Raw genomic sequence first — 16,545 nt, 5'->3', positions numbered from 1 at the left:
ACATAATTACAGTTCATCAAATTATTATTTTCGTGGAACGGAGTATAAAAATTAATAATAAGAACAGAATTGGTTACAGTTTTAGTTTCAGTATACTTTCACTATTTTTTGAATGATCTTATGAAAAAAAACAGTTTAAATAATTTTATTATTAGTACAATTACATCCCATTATTTCTATATATTTTCAGGAAAAAACTTTTTCATCAAACCAAAAATCACATATAAATATGTAAGTACTATGCAATAAATTTTTTATTAATTTTGATTTAATTGCATACAGTATTTTATTAAATATCAGAAAACTTTTGTATATAGAGCCATAATTTATTTTAAAAGTGTAACATTTCTCTTCTTTCTAATTATAGAAAAATGACACTCAAATGTAAATTTTCCAGTTGTATATATTGTTGTATACTTTTCTAGTTAGGCACAATGAGCAAAGAACAGGTGATCAAGTTTTCTGTATATACACATCAATCTTTAGAAGAAGAAATTCATAGACTATTGAAGCCTTTAAATTCAGGTAAAATTAAAAAAAAAAAAAAAACACTTCTATTGACGTTCTGGAATGTCCACGAATTACACACAAATATATCACAGAATTAGCAAATTTACATCAATTTTGTAAAATTGATGTAAATTTGCTATATCCACCTGTTCCCCATTTTTTTCATTGATGAGCTTAGCCAATAATTTTCATTCTGCAGCTGGATATGCTTGATGAGTCGCTTCATCCTCTGACTAAAAGTGAGAACCATTTTGCAGTTTTTGTAGTAAATAAAAATATGCTTTTTAATAACCCCAAACAAATTAAGAATAAACCAAATGACACATTTGGAATCTGTTAATATACTTTTATCAAAAATTGTAAATTGAATGGTATATGCTCAACCTGAAGACATTTTGAAATATGAAATTGTAATTTTGCAAGTAAACAACTTTAACATTGAAATACAGTTTGGTTTATTCTTAATCTAAGTTCAGCATTGTTAAAATGTATATTTTAGTTAGTTCAAATGATAAGCAAATAGAAAGTATGTAAGTAAAAAAATTGTAGTAATTGATAGAGAGGTTTCCAATGTAGAGATCATATTCATTAAATATCAGAAAACAGTTTTATTATTTGTAGCTTAATAAAAAAAACTAAAATTTATTTGATTAATGTAATGTTATATACAGATTGTCTACTTAATTTTTTATCTATTTAGATCTCATCCTGTTATATCTGTACAACGAGGGAAGAACAGGTGATCATGTTCCCTTTATATACACATTGATTTATTTCTTGTTTGTATTACATAATTGAATAAAAAATATTTAAATAAGTAATTCTGTATTTTTGCAGAAAAAAAACATTTAACATTTATTTCTGTACAATAATATATTACTGATTAATTTAAATTAGTTATTTGTTTGATCTAACTTTATTTTTATCTGTATACAAGATATTTTTATATTAGTCTTATATACATAACTTATTTTGAGAATTTTTGGCAGATGTGGTAGGTTTCCATTTATAATTAATTAGTTTTGTAACAAACTTCAGGTCTTTCTTTGACTATTTTTTTACTTACTTTGATAAATATTTTCCTTTTAGCTCCAAAGTAGTTGTATTGATTTACATTTATGCTATCTGAACAAATTTGTTTTATCAGTTTTAAGGTAATTTTTGAATTTCCTAAACCTGATTTATAGAAATGTTTATTTCATTTTATTTTGAGCATAACTTGTATATCAGTGTATTTTGTGTTTGAATACCCAGCTTATTTTCAGCATATTTTGTTTTAATCTCTTCCTTGATAGATGAAAGGTAATTAGGCTTAGCAGAATATAGTATGCCAATTGGTACATCATATTGTGTAAAATATAATAATGCATTTATAGGGAAAGTGAGATGGATATACAAATATTGTTCACAACAACGTAAAGCAATTTTTTGTGCTAAATTCTTGAATATCATCACAACTGTATAGCTTTTCTCCAGTATGGATTCATTCATGAGTTTGCAAATATTGTTTAGTTGCTAAATTCTTCTTACAGTGTTTACAAGAAAATTTTACATTGACCAATAATTCTTTTTTGTTGTGACCAGATTTAGCACAGTTATTAATTTCAACTACTACTTCAGACAAGCCTGAAACTGACTTGGTTTCTTGGCTTTGGGAATCAGTAGACGAACTAATTTTATGCACTTCAAGTTCATGTGCACACAAGTTTGATTCTTCGATGAATATTAAATTTTGTTTTTCAAGCATTTTTTTCATGTAATAGGGTCTACAGCAAAAACATCCTATTTGATTATAATCATTAGACGTTTCGCAAGAAGAACTGTAACAATGAGAATTCTTGTATAAACAGGTGGATTTTCTGACTGTAGAAATGTCTGATTTACTATTCTGAACTTTTGTTTCCAAGGAAGTGTCCAAAAGTGTTTTTGTAAACTGTCAAATATGAAGTACACTATGTTGTTTAAATATGCTGGGATCTGAAAACTGAATGTTACAAATACTATACATAGAAAATTTTCTAAAGGCTTTTCTTCTATGTACAGTGATAAAATGTATTTGAAAAGATTCTAATGTATCCAAAACTCCACAAATACAACTCCAGATTCTTACTCCTGATGTATTGTATGTCTAATATATTGTATGTCCTGATGTATGTCTAATATATAAAAGAAAGGTATTTATCTGTTTTTACAATTACTTTATTTGTACAGTACATCCTTATACCTTCTAAAGGTTGGCTGTTATAAAAATTTTCACAACACATCAAATCTTCAAACAATACATGTGCTTGCAATATACACACACTGTTATACACGCAATGTTAATTTTTAGTTGAAATTGAATTCAAAATTTTATTATGAAGTATATGTACTGAACAGAATATTATACAAAATATTGCATCATGTAATATAATTAGTTTAAGTATAAGGAAAATTTGATATCAAATTAACTGTAATTATATTTTAAGCAATTAAATTATTTTTATCTAAAAACTTGATGAAAAGGTTTTATTTTTTTACACAAGAGAAAACTTGTTTAAGTAGAATGAATTTAATTAATTATTAATTACAGTTTGAGTTATTTTTTAGTCAGTTCAGCATTTTAAATTTTAAATAAACTCTATATATTTTTAAATAATGCAATTAGCATATAAACAAATCTTTAAATAATATAACTGTTTGTTATGTTCTGCTATATAATATTTGTCTTTCATTTTGAAGTTTATAAGTTTAAAAATAAAGGTAACAATAATAGTATATTTAAGTAAATTTTATTAAACTATTTGCATTTACTAAAAAACAAATAAAATTTTCAGGCTATTGAAGTAATCGACGGAATTCCTGGAAATGATTCTGAAACTGTTTCTGTTGAATTAGTAACAATAACTATTAAAGAAGTCAATGATGAAGCTCCTACTTTCAATAGAATAAGTTATACAGTAAAACTAAAATAAATTTTATCAAACGACGAGATCGGCCGATTAATTGTACGGCGTACGTTATTTTATACCCCTAAGGAAAATACTGCGGATCTACGGTAAATTAAATTTCGTTTTCGGAGGCCGAGGTGGAAGTTCTCGAAACGGAGCGTACCCGACAACAGAATGGTTTTGACTGTGGTTCACACGTTACCCGTAATACCGAAGCTCTCTGTCGAAACAGTTTGCAAATAATCCCAACCACGTATTTGATATTGCTTCTCCAGAATCTGTTAGAAGAGCTAGGTGTGACTTAAGAAATATTATATATTCATTTTAAAAGAAATAATTTGTTATTGTGCTAATGTACTTTTTCTTGTCTTACTAATATTTCAAATTTAATATATTTAAACTTTTCTTATTAAAAATTTTTGATATAAATTTAATGATTTCAAATAATTAATAATAATATCTTAACATTTATAAATTTTAATGCCTAAGAAAGTTTCTGTTAAACAATCAAAGTATAATGCTCAATTTTTAAATTTATTTATAAATGTAAAATTCAAATTGCCAGTACTGATAAATCTTGAATATTTTGTTTAATATTTTATTAAACTTTGTAAAAGCACAAAGGAACTACTGTCAAACTTCTTAACTTTTTCCATTCTGAATTATATTTCATATTAAAAAAATAACAGGAATAAAACAAAATGCTTTAAAATTTCTTCCAATTTTAGCTCAAATTGAATTAATATCTTTAAAATATTGAAATATGTTTCAACATTAAAGTAAGAAAAGAAAAATAAACTTCAAATCTAGAAATTTAAAAAAATTGTGATGCTATTGTTTATCATACATTTGATTTATAATTCGGAATAGAAGTCTTATTTAGTCTCATAGAAATAACTTCATGAACAAACTACTCTATTAGATCCATATTATAACAGAAACTGATATTTATAATATCTAAAATAATCTTTTTATTATATGTGGTATTTCTCTTATACAAAATTTAAGTTTCTTTTTTATAAATCTTTAATTTTATTTGACAAGAAGTCATCTAAGACTTGTCAAATGGAATTAATTAATTTTCAGTTTAAGTAGTCTTTGATTTTTGGACAATTCACTTTTCATACATTTATACTCCCTAAATACACTTTTCACATGCCAAATTTAGAGTTTCATACATTTTCAGCTGAAAAACAAACAAAAATTTCAAGTTATTGTGCAGTATTACTCTCTACCAGTTTGATTTTGGTAACAGCCAAAACTATTTGTGAAAATTAATTTTTATTGAGTGTTTAAGCAATGATTTAAGTGTTCAAGCATTATACCATATTTACTTTAAAAAGTAAAACTTTTTGTATTTTTTTTTGTTTTTAGATTTTTGGAAATGAAATACCCTTCATAACATGCACCTTTATTGTTTGACTTTCAGACATTCCATTTTCATATACATTTTTAGGAACACTGTCCAAAAGTTGGGAGTTGCTTGCAGTATTTCATAATTTTCCTAGTATAGCTGATTTATAACTCTTGTACAAGTAAATTGTTCCTATGTAGAGAATTATTTAGCAACTGATCATACTTGATGACTAGAAGTACTTTATCTGTAAAATATGTCCAAAGTTTCATTCTTGGTCCATTTCTTAACATTTAAGAATTATATGAAAGATCCATTCTAAACTTAAAAATTTTATGCTAAAAAATTTACCTTATTATTGCTGTTATAATCTGATAACTATATAAAAACCTATTTGCTGTTTTAAACTTGGTGATACTTGATTGATTGTAATATTTGCTTTTAATAAAATTAACCAAATTTAAAACCTTTCAGAAGTTAGTTCTTTCAGTTTCAACATTTGTTTATTCAATTAAAAAAGGAATCCAGCTTAGTTAGCACTTTGTCCATTTGTCTCTTCGTATGTATTTAACCAGCTTTTCAAATCTCGATTACTTTTGAGATTTGTGTGATATAATTCTATATGTGAGTCCAAAGTTGAATTCAGTTAGCTCAGAGGAAATTGAGGTTTATACAAACACTAAATAAAAAGTCAAATAAATTATTAAGAGAGAATTAAAAATACAATATCACTTATTTTATTTGTACTCAAATTCTTTATGGCTTTTCTTCTGATATTGATAGACAAGACAGTTAAGTTGTCAGCCTGCCATTCTGGAGTCCAGGATTAAATCCAGGTGACAACTCCCCAGGAATAACAATTACATCTTAGGAAAAAAATGGTAAAACAACTGTACAATGAGTATACAAATAAAGTTATAGTCGAATGCCGTTAGCTGGATATTAGTTAATGTCGTCACTATTAAACATATCAGTAATCCGAGTAAAGAAGTTACTTAGTTTGTACATATTAGTTTTTGATAAATCTGTAATTCTTGAGGTGTATTTTGAATTGTAGTTCTACCAAGAATTTCTATTATTTGATATTTTTAGTGATATTTTTTTACAGCTGTGCAGTCGTTCAATAGATGAAATACAGAAAAGTTATTTGATTTACACCAATAACAAATTTGATTGGTAAAATCTATGTAAGTGTTATTAATGAATAAAGAACACTTATTAAGAAGTAGTTGTAAGAATAATCGTTTGATGTTCATATTTATATTGGTTATAATAAAACAGGAATTGGAAGGTATTTTTAAAATCTTGGGGACCACGGATGATAAGTCTATTTCAATATTGAGTTTTGATCTTGAATTATTGATTGTGATTGTTATCAAATCAATACCAGGGGCTGATTTTCATTTCATTTTTCGAATGGAATCCTCAAATTTATCGTAGGTAAACGGCAAATCGAGCAAACTATTATTCAAAGTGGAAGTTTTTAGATTTGATGGATTGTCAATATTTGAAAATCTATTAAAATATTGATTCCAAGCTGATATTTCTATTTGATGGTCTAATTTTTTCTTTCTTAGTTTCTGTATTGTTGTCCAGAAGTCTGTATTTTTTGTAGAAACGAGTTGGTGTTGCAAATTTTTAAAGTGATTAAGTTTTTTTGATTTTAATAAATTAAAATATATTGTTTTTAATTTTTTTGTAGTGTTTATAATTGTTACCGTCAAAATCAAAAAAATTGTGTAATGATGTAATTATTTTACTTATGATAAAACTTTGTATAAATAATTTAATTAATATATAAAATAACCTTATAAAACCTTTACTAAGTAATAAATTAAAAATTAATAAAAAAAAATGTATTTATACTTTCGTTACAGACTGTATGTTATGTTAGACTGCATCTTATGTTAGAAACTTGTCGTTTAAAAAACGTTAAATATTAATTTAAATGTAATCAATCTAAATTGTCTCTACTGTATTTGCATTATAGATGTATGCACAGCAATTAGTTACATTTCTATATATATATATATAAATACACACGTACAGTACATAGATTTATGCATGGTCTTAGGAACTGCATTTTTACCATTTTTTGTTTGACAAATGTTATTCTTGGAACATAGTTTTTTGTTTCTAAGGATTTTATAAATACAAATTTATACATCATATTTTCAAAAAACTATAGAAAATGACAGTCATTTTGTTTAAATTTTAGAATAGTTTAAACAAGTTTAGTGTTTATTATATTGATCATTTGCTTACATGTATATTTACCTCTAAAAATGACTGTCTTCTATCACTTTATCCAAAATAATTACATCTTGTCTCATATCTGTTTACCAAAATTGAATTTGAAATAAATTAATCCATTTTCCAATTGTTTACATGCTTTTTTTCCAAAGAATTCCAAGTAAATTATTGATGGGTAATGTTAAATGAATTTCTTCTTATCAAGAAAAATGGGAACAAAACTAAATGGGGCCAATTTAGCCTACTAGATTGATTACAAGATCTGTATATCTCCAAGATTTTGTTATGCTAATTTTAGGTTTTTTTAAACCGCAATAGCTCGCTTAAAAATCCTGCAGCATTTGATTTGTTTTCTACCACAAATTGTTTAATTTACAAATCTTTAAAGTATGATCAAGGTTTAAAAAATTTATTAAATGTTACTATTATTTTTGGTCTAAAATATATTATAAAACATCTAATTAATTTGCTATATATATATATATATATTACTTAGATATATGTATGTATTTTGTTTCCTTTAAAAAAACTTTTGTTTGTTTCAACTTAAAAGAGATTTGTTAATATTATTATTTTCTTTCCTATTTTGTAGATAAATCAACAAAATTGAATAAAACTTTGTAACATTACAGACAGCGATGAATAGCAAATAATTTGTACAAAAACAAATAAAATAAAAAAAAATTACTTTTTATTAACAAATAATAATTATTAAAAAATTAAGTTTAATATGAATACTTTTCATATCATTGAATCCTTATGAAAGCAAATGCAAATAATCAATAAAATACAGGAAACATCTTTTGTACAAATATTTCTATTGCTATTACGTTGCTTTGAAGCAATGAAATTCATTTTTACAAATGTTTTATGAATTTCAGGAATATCATACAACTTCTGTTCATAATCTCTCCATGTAACAAGTTTCTTATCTTTTACTAATATGACATCTTTTGTGACAAATTCCAAACTTTATATACATTATTTTACATTAGTTAAATACCTGAACAACCAACGAGTAGAGTAATACTTATAATTTATACATAGTTTAATGTTAACTCATCATACATCACTGATTATACATTACAGCATTCACAACTATTTTTACTGAATGACATCAGTAATGCACATTATACTTCCATTGCTGAATTTAGATGCTGTGACATGAAAGAGATGAATTATGCTATTAGATTTACAACAATTACTTATTTAAATTATTCATAACATCACACAATCTTCATTGTTGGAACAAATACTGAAATTTACACAGGAAGAATAAAATATTGAATTTTAAAAATTCAAATACTGATTGAACTAAAATTAACTAAAACATATTTAGTTTTAATTGAAATTATATAAACAAATAGTTACTAAAATTTTTCTAAATTTGAGGATCTTTGCAAGAAAATTTAATGGCTGACATTAAGGAAATTACAAAATTATAAATGTAAGAAAATATCACAAAACAAAGATTATTCTTAATTACACAAGTAATTTACATATATAGGAAATTTTTGAGATGATGACCAATATTAGAAAAATAATCATATATAATACTTTTGATAAAGACTTAGCAACGTAAATTTTCTTTATAACACTGATAAATTGTTATTTCCATCATATAAAGGAAGGATATATCTTTTGAATATAAGTTTAAATAAATTTATTACATTAAAAAAGATAAGTAGTTACTATCACCAAAATTTTGTAGAACACCATAAATTGCCTGGCAGGTCACAATACTTTCCAAAATTAATTCTGATCATGCGTATCATTCTCTTCAAGTGATTCTACATCTTTTTACATAAATGTAACAGTGAGAAAATAACATTGGAGATTTTTATAGCTTGATCCCATTTTAAATACCATGTAACATAACATATTTAAATGCTGACAATATTCAGGGAAATAACTAGTAAATTCCATAAAAATCTAAGGAAGATACTATATCTTTCATTTGAAATTTTTTCTTCTGTTTCTGTTGTTTTTGATATATCTGAGTGTGATTGAACTTGATTAGATGGGGTTTCTTCTAAAGCTTCTGAAACAAAATTCATCTTGCTTAGCTAAAGGAGCTAAGTAAATTTCTTCTTTATTATAAATTTCCATGACTGGACCAGCACGTAGTTTTCCTTCCTTGAGAAATTGACGTAGATTTGGATACATCATTGCAATTGCTATCATAACAGAGAGAGTTCCTTTGAATGGGAATGTAGTTATCATGAATAACTGATGGAAATGAAGGAGTCAATCCTTCATTTCCATCAACCTTTGGAAGACCACGCCAATAGGATGTTCAGATATTATATTCCTTATCAACAAATATGCGTTTAGAGGACGGAAGCGGAAACCAGGACCAAATCTGTAAAAGAAAATATCATTTTGTACATTTTTCAAGAATCATGCATATAAAACTATAACAGAATTATATCAATTATATTTTACGTACCTTTTGTGCTAGCACTGATGTCTTATGAGGCAATCCGCATGAACGCCTTTTGCACATCGTGTGCATACTCTTGTCGACGTTCTTTTCTTGTCTTTAGTGCTGCACACAACGCAGCGGTATTGAGACCTGCCAGGCAATTTGCGGAGTCCTATTGGTCCTCTGGGGTCTGGGGGATTGGGGCATACAGGCACAATCTCCTTCTCCCTCGATTCTCTCTTCAGACTTGCAATTACCTCTTGAATGAAACGTTGATGTGTCATTCGGCTTCTAGAATTTTCTTTGAAAAGAATGTATGCATTCAACATCATCCTGGCCATGATGTTGAAAGCTACTTTCTTCCAACTTTTCCTGGTCCGCCTTTCATCCAAATACGTATATAGCATCATATCATTCGTATCAACACCCCCCATAAATTTGTTATATGATAAAACTACTTGTGGCTTTACTTTCTCCACCCCGCGGTTCTTAACAATTTGGATGTCGCGTGCCCTTGCGTGGCTGGATAAAAGACGAACAGGTTGAGGGTTTTTTTCGTGCTCCCTGAATGCACATGCCAATATGGGCCCAGATCTGAAATAGGTGATCTGGCCTACAGCAAATTTCTGTTTGAAGCCTGTAGGTAATTGCTTTCTTAATGCACGCACTGTCCCAGTGCAGTAAGTGCCACGGGAATATAGGCCACGAACAAGGGGTGCCGACGTAAAATAGTTGTCGACGAAGACATGATACCCCTTGTTGTTGTAGTTCCCAAGTGTCACTAGCTGTCTGACAACAGTATATCCCAAACCAAACTTCGAGATACTGTGCTTCTCTGCCTGGGACTTGGCCCCTTTGTAAGTGAAGAAGCCCAGGCAATAGTGTGAAACAGAGTCACACAGCATCCAAAGTTTGATTCCCCACTTGTGATGTTTTTTGTTGGGAAGATACTGACTGTTTGGGCTATGGCACTTGGTACCTACTAGTGATTCATCAACGCATATTTCTTGGTGAGGAATATAATGATATCTGAACATCCTATTGGCGTGGTCTTCCAAAGGTTGATACCTTGCAGAGGCATTGTAACCTAATTCCCTTGGGCCAGGCAACTTACTATTATCCACAAGATGAAAGAATCTAAGCAACTGACAATAGCGGTGCCTACTAAAAATTTCCGCATACCATGTAGATATGTACGGAGGAAGAGTGGACCAGTAATCCGATATTTTAGGTCTTTTATCAATTCCCATTGCAAAAATAATAGCCAAAAACCCCTTTATATCTTTAATTGTGACTGGTTTCCACTTCTTCAGATATTTGGGCACATTCACCCCCATGCCATTTATGAGTTGCTTGGCGTACCTATTTGTCTCTGTCACCATAAGAAAAAGTAAAGGTAAAGTGAAAAAAAGGTTAAAATATTCTACAGGATGAGAATCAGAAGGAGGCATATGTTTGGGGCCGGATAGTTCTACGAAAGGGAAAGGAGCGGAAAGAGATTGTTCCGGTGGCAGAACCTCAAGGTACACCTCAGCTATGGGCGACGACGGCCCAGCTATGGGCGACGACGGCCCAGCTATGGGCGACGACGGCCCAGCTATGGGCGACGACGGCCCAGCTATGGGCGACGACGGCCCAGCTATGGGCGACGACGGCCCAGCTATGGGCGACGACGGCCCAGCTATGGGCGACGACGGCCCAGCTATGGGCGACGACGGCCCAGCTATGGGCGACGACGGCCCAGCTATGGGCGACGACGGCACGGCAATGGACGGCGGCGGCACGGCAATGGACGGCGGCGGCACGGCAATGGATGACGACGGCACGGCAATGGTTGAAGGCTCTTCTTCTTCGTCATATTCTGAATACAGATCGTGATATTCAGGTACCTCAACACTACTTTGAGTGTCGCTGTCAGACTCAATTAACTCTGAGTCTGACAACTCAAAGTAGGCTGACAGATCTGACTCTTTTATTCTCTTCGTCGAAGACATTTTCAAATCTAACTTGAAATAAAAGATACATGTTACAATTAAGAATAAGAGTAAAAAAGGAAAAATTAAGAAAAATAAAATAATAATATTGTACTAATAAAAAAAATAAGACTAGAATATTAAATATAAACAAGTCTATATTATTTCTATAATATTAGAAAATTAACTTGCATATTTTATTAAAACAATTTAACTATTCTCAATGTCAGATGTGGTAGCTGTATATACGTAATGTGAACGTATGTCTCTTTAATCCGAATAAATAAATCCGGTAGACTTTCTCACAGCTATCAGGTTAGGTACTTCTTTATTGAAATTTACAAATGCATTTTGGGCTTATGTAGCGTTTAAGCCCCTCGTCAGTGTAATGCTACAGATATTAAAAATAACAAAAAAACTTACTTAATTTACAAAAAACGCACATGTAGATGATCCTAATTGTCGGGTGACAACAGTTTAAAGTTTACAGGCCAAATTGACATTACAAACCGTAGAGATACACATTTTTTTTTTTAAATTAAAAATAACAGTGTTATATTAACAGTAATATTGCCGTAGGTTATTAGATTACTGTATACATACAGTGAAACCTGTTTTTGTGCACGGTTGTTCTTTTCTTATATTTCCTTGGTGCTCCGCTTACCTGGCTTTGATGGATCTTCCTGTAGCTCCTATATACAAGGGCGTCGCCAGAGGGGGGCAGAGGGGCAGTTGCCCCTCCCTAGACATGCGAGAAAAATTATTTAAATGCTAAGGCATTTATTGCCCGATTTATAATTCCCGCGCGAAAAACTCAAGAAGATTATGTTTTAATTAAAATAATCTTCTTAAGCTTCTTAAAATTTATGAATCGTTTTTATTTTACCTACATACAATTCATATCCTCTATCAATTTATATCATCTTGCCCTCCCCTGGCCCATTGGCTGGCGACGCCCTTGCCTATATACATTAATTTATTAAGTCGTCTAGAGTCCGTAACTGGGATTTTATATACACCTGGGAGCGTGTTTCTGTCTACTTCATCTAAAGATGAGGTAGACAGAAACACGCTTAGTCTTAGATGACAGTCATCTAAGGGGTCTGGCATCATTATACAAAAATACCAGGGCAATTCTTTCAAATTTTGGCAGTCTTTCCAATTCTTTGACATGTAGGTGATAAATGTAACGTCTTAAATTCTGTATTTTCTATTGATGTTTTATATAAAATAGTATACAGTGCACTTTTGCAAAACCTCATCCAACATATGGACTGTTTATTTTGAAAGTGGTATAAGTGTGTTTATTTATTTTTCTTTCAAAATATTTAAAGGTTGCATTTTAGTCTATATTTTTTTAAAAAATACAAATAAAGTCTACTAAATTTGGCAATGTTTCTATGAATTTAGAAATATGTAAGTTGATTACATAAAGACTAACCAAATTTTCTGAGTTACTCAAAACTACTGAGGAAAAGAAAGCAGCAGTGAGCAATTCAGTGATAACAATTTCCAGCAATTTTGAATAAGAATTTTGACAGGGTAGAATTACTGCACCCCATAGGGGTAAAGCAGTAGCCTTCCAGGAGGACTTCAAGGAAAGTAGGCCCTCCTTCGGGGTAAAAAAGGTGGAGGAAACTTGGAAAACTCCACCTGGCCAGCTAGGGAAAAACCAAAAAAAAGTATTTCTTGCAAAATAAGTTAAATAATATATTAAACTCATTTGGAATATCAGACCTTTTGTTTTAAGATAATATCCAAGAGTGGAAATATAGTTATACTTTGAGAAATTGCAGATTCCAGTAACATTCTATAAATATAGGCCAAGCCAGCCTAATTTCTAGTAATTACCATTCCTGGTATCTAAAAAAACTAAAAATCCCATTCTCAACCTTATACAAATAAACCAATAAATTTCAATGTGAAAAGACTAGTAGCACAACTATGACTCTATAAATATTCTCTCTTCATTGGTAACATGTATATTGATCTTTCAGGCAACCAATGCCCATAGTGTAAAACGATGACTTCTTGATTCACTATTTACTACAGAATTGTCAAGGACTTGCAAATATACAAAACTCATTAATATCATGCAATACTCCAATGTAATCAATCTCACAATTTCAGAAATACCCTAAATAACCTCAACAAAAGATCTTTATAATCTATACAATTACTTTACCAGGATTGTAAAAACACTGAAAATCTAAGATAACAAATTTAATGTGTATTAATATTGTAAAATTTGACTCTCTATGTAGCTACTTTTATTAAAACTGTTTTTTTGTTTATGTCAATAATAGGTTGATACAAAAGTTTTTGCATAATAATTGTATAAATTTGCTAACCTGTTAACTGTTCCAATATTTGTAAACTTCTAACTAATCATGTGCAACCCCCTGCAACAGGGATAATTTCCTTTTTTGCAATAAAGATCAATTGATTATATTATATATCCACTAATGAGGCCAGCAAATGGCAAAATGCATTTGTATAAAAAAAGTAAAAATAAATGATTAAGTATCTGTTATTTGGTTTATTTTGGGGGGGGGAGTGTCTCAACTGTTAAAGGTGTTGGCGCGATAATCTCAAGAGAAGAGTTGATACAACATTGTGTGATAATGATTCACTCTTGGTGGAAAATGCTACCTCAATTGAAGTGGAAGTATAACAAATGTCTTTCGCTGCTAGTAATATTATACCTATTGCTTATTTCTGGTATAGAACCTAACCCAGGACCTTTGTCTAGATCTCCTGAACGTGGCGGCCACACAAATATGCAAAAGAAGGGGCGTGGGAGGCCGCGCAATGTCATTCCTAAAGCTATAGAAAAAATAAGTATATCTGGAATTGATTCCAGTCAAGAAATTCTGCCTGAAGAACAGGAGTATGATAAGGAGGAATTAAATGATGGGAGAACTCCAAAAATACAAGACTACTTTCATGCCGCACGAGGAGCAGACATTCCAACAGCAGAACAAGAATATTCGCTGAAATCTATATACGATTTGATTCAAGAAAAATTCAATCAATTAAACACAGAGTTACAAAATATCAAATCAGAAGTTAATAATCTGAAAGAAGAAAACAGAGTTTACCAATTGGAATCCAAAAGAGTTGCACAAAAATTGGAAGAAATGGATTCAATAACTAAGGATAATTCCCACACAAAAGGTGAGCTAGAATTTGAAATAGATCAATTATTAAATGAAAAAACGAACAAAAATATAGTAATTATTAATTTTCCGTTTGAAACTTCGGAATATCTAAAAGAAATCGAACAATTTATATAAAGAGATTTAGGGATAACAAATAGTTCAATAGATAGTATAATTAAACTAACTAATAATGAATACAAGCCTATGGTGAAAATAGTTCTATCCTCAACATATGATAGAAATTTAATACTTAAAGAATTCTGGTCTAAGAGAGCAAAAATTAATTTAGACGAACATAAAAAAATTATATTTAAAACAGATCTCTGTAGAAGATCGAGATTGAGGAGAAAAAATTTGATACTAATATTCCAACAAGAAAAAGCCAAAGGCATTAAAATAATAATGAGAGATGATTATTATATAAAGGAACAGAATATCTATACATACAATCTCCACTTACAAAAAGCAATACATGTAAGGGGTTTTTTAGGTCTAAATTAAAGGGTCAATTAAACAAATATGTCAAAAAATCCTTCATTTCTACAAATAATCAAAGAACAGAAGATTCTTTAAACCTAGAAATACTAGAAAATAATAACCAACAAGGATATAGAATAGAGCTGACAAACTTAGTAGTCGGACTACCATTAGAAGAAGGTGAATATACAAAAAGACATAATTCCAAAATTCGTTTTGGATTCTGGAATATACAAGGTATCCAAAGAAAGCTATACACAGATACATTTTATAGATATTTGAATTCCAATACAGTTGTTGGTTTGTCTGAAACTTGGTTGATCCAGCTAAAAATAGAAGATATAACATATTTAGAATGAACCTTCTTAGTATTGGAAAGTAAAGGTCAAAGAAGTAGCAAATTCGGTCGACTCTTTGGAGGACTCTTATTGTTAATTAATAAAAATCTAGGCAAATTGAGATTTTGGATTGCTGATAACAATTACATCCTAGCTGAATTAGAACTCTGTCAACATTTAAGTTCATGCTAGAGAGAAACACGTATAGGAATTATACTCATATAGCTCCCACCAAATTCCGATAAAAAGAGAATCTTAGTAGAAATTCAAAATAAGATAATACAGAGAACTAATATTACAGATTTGTGGATAATTGGGGTGATGCTAATAGTCGAATAGCAATAGATACAAAAACCAAAAATAACAATGGAATTATTGATAATATCAGAATGTCTAAAGATAAAGTAAGTAACTTAGGAGGAAAATCATTACTAGAATTTGTACAAGATAATAATCTATATATTTTGAATGGACGACTCCCAAGCGACTGTCCTGCGGAATATACATACCTGTCTACTTTAGGCAAATCTGTGATTGACTATATAATTTGTTCGGAAACTGCCTTAAATAAGATTAAGGAATTTAGAGTCTTGAATATCGATATGTCAGACCACTTCCCTGTACAACTAGAACTCAATGGAGCCCCATACAAAAACAGGGAACAACAAATTCAAAAAAATAATCAAACCTATAGAAGAGAGACGAAAAGAAGTTTTAATCTGAAAAAATTCAAAAATGAATTCAACAATCAATTGCTGATGATACAATATAAAGAAAATAATATAACGGCTGCGCAGAAATATGATAAATTAGTAAATATAATAGACCAATTTCGATACAAAACCTCTTGGAACATTAATAGAACACATCCCAAACAAATTTGGTTTGATAAGAGTTGTTACTTACATAAGATTAAAAAACAACGTAGCTTACAATATTTTAGAAAAATGAACTCGGAGTCAACGTTGAAAGAATATATACGGAACAAAAAAATATATCAAAACCTAATTAAAGCCAAAAAAAAGAAATATTATTCTGAGATGAGAGATCAATTATTAAAAGCTAAAGATACGAAAAAATTTTGGAATATTATTAAACAAGTCAGAAATAAAACACAAACTCCT

The 16,545-nt window shown here is 29.6% G+C and overlaps 1 long non-coding RNA gene across 1 annotated transcript; it reads left to right on the top strand.

The window, feature by feature from the left end:
* The first annotated feature begins 373 nt into the window (after positions 1-373).
* LOC136971583 (uncharacterized) lies at positions 374-3,797 on the top strand. Its single transcript, XR_010880184.1, has 3 exons — positions 374-525; positions 1,211-1,249; positions 3,327-3,797. It is a non-coding gene; the product is annotated as an uncharacterized lncRNA (long non-coding RNA).
* Positions 3,798-16,545: the final 12,748 nt, after the last annotated feature.

Source organism: Centruroides vittatus, unplaced genomic scaffold (genome assembly GCF_030686945.1).
Source record: "Centruroides vittatus isolate TY-2023 unplaced genomic scaffold, ASM3068694v2 contig_2607, whole genome shotgun sequence".
NCBI classification, from domain to species: Eukaryota; Metazoa; Arthropoda; class Arachnida; order Scorpiones; family Buthidae; genus Centruroides; species Centruroides vittatus.
Note: the sequence above shows the minus strand (reverse complement) of the source record. Positions and strands in the feature narration are given on the sequence as shown.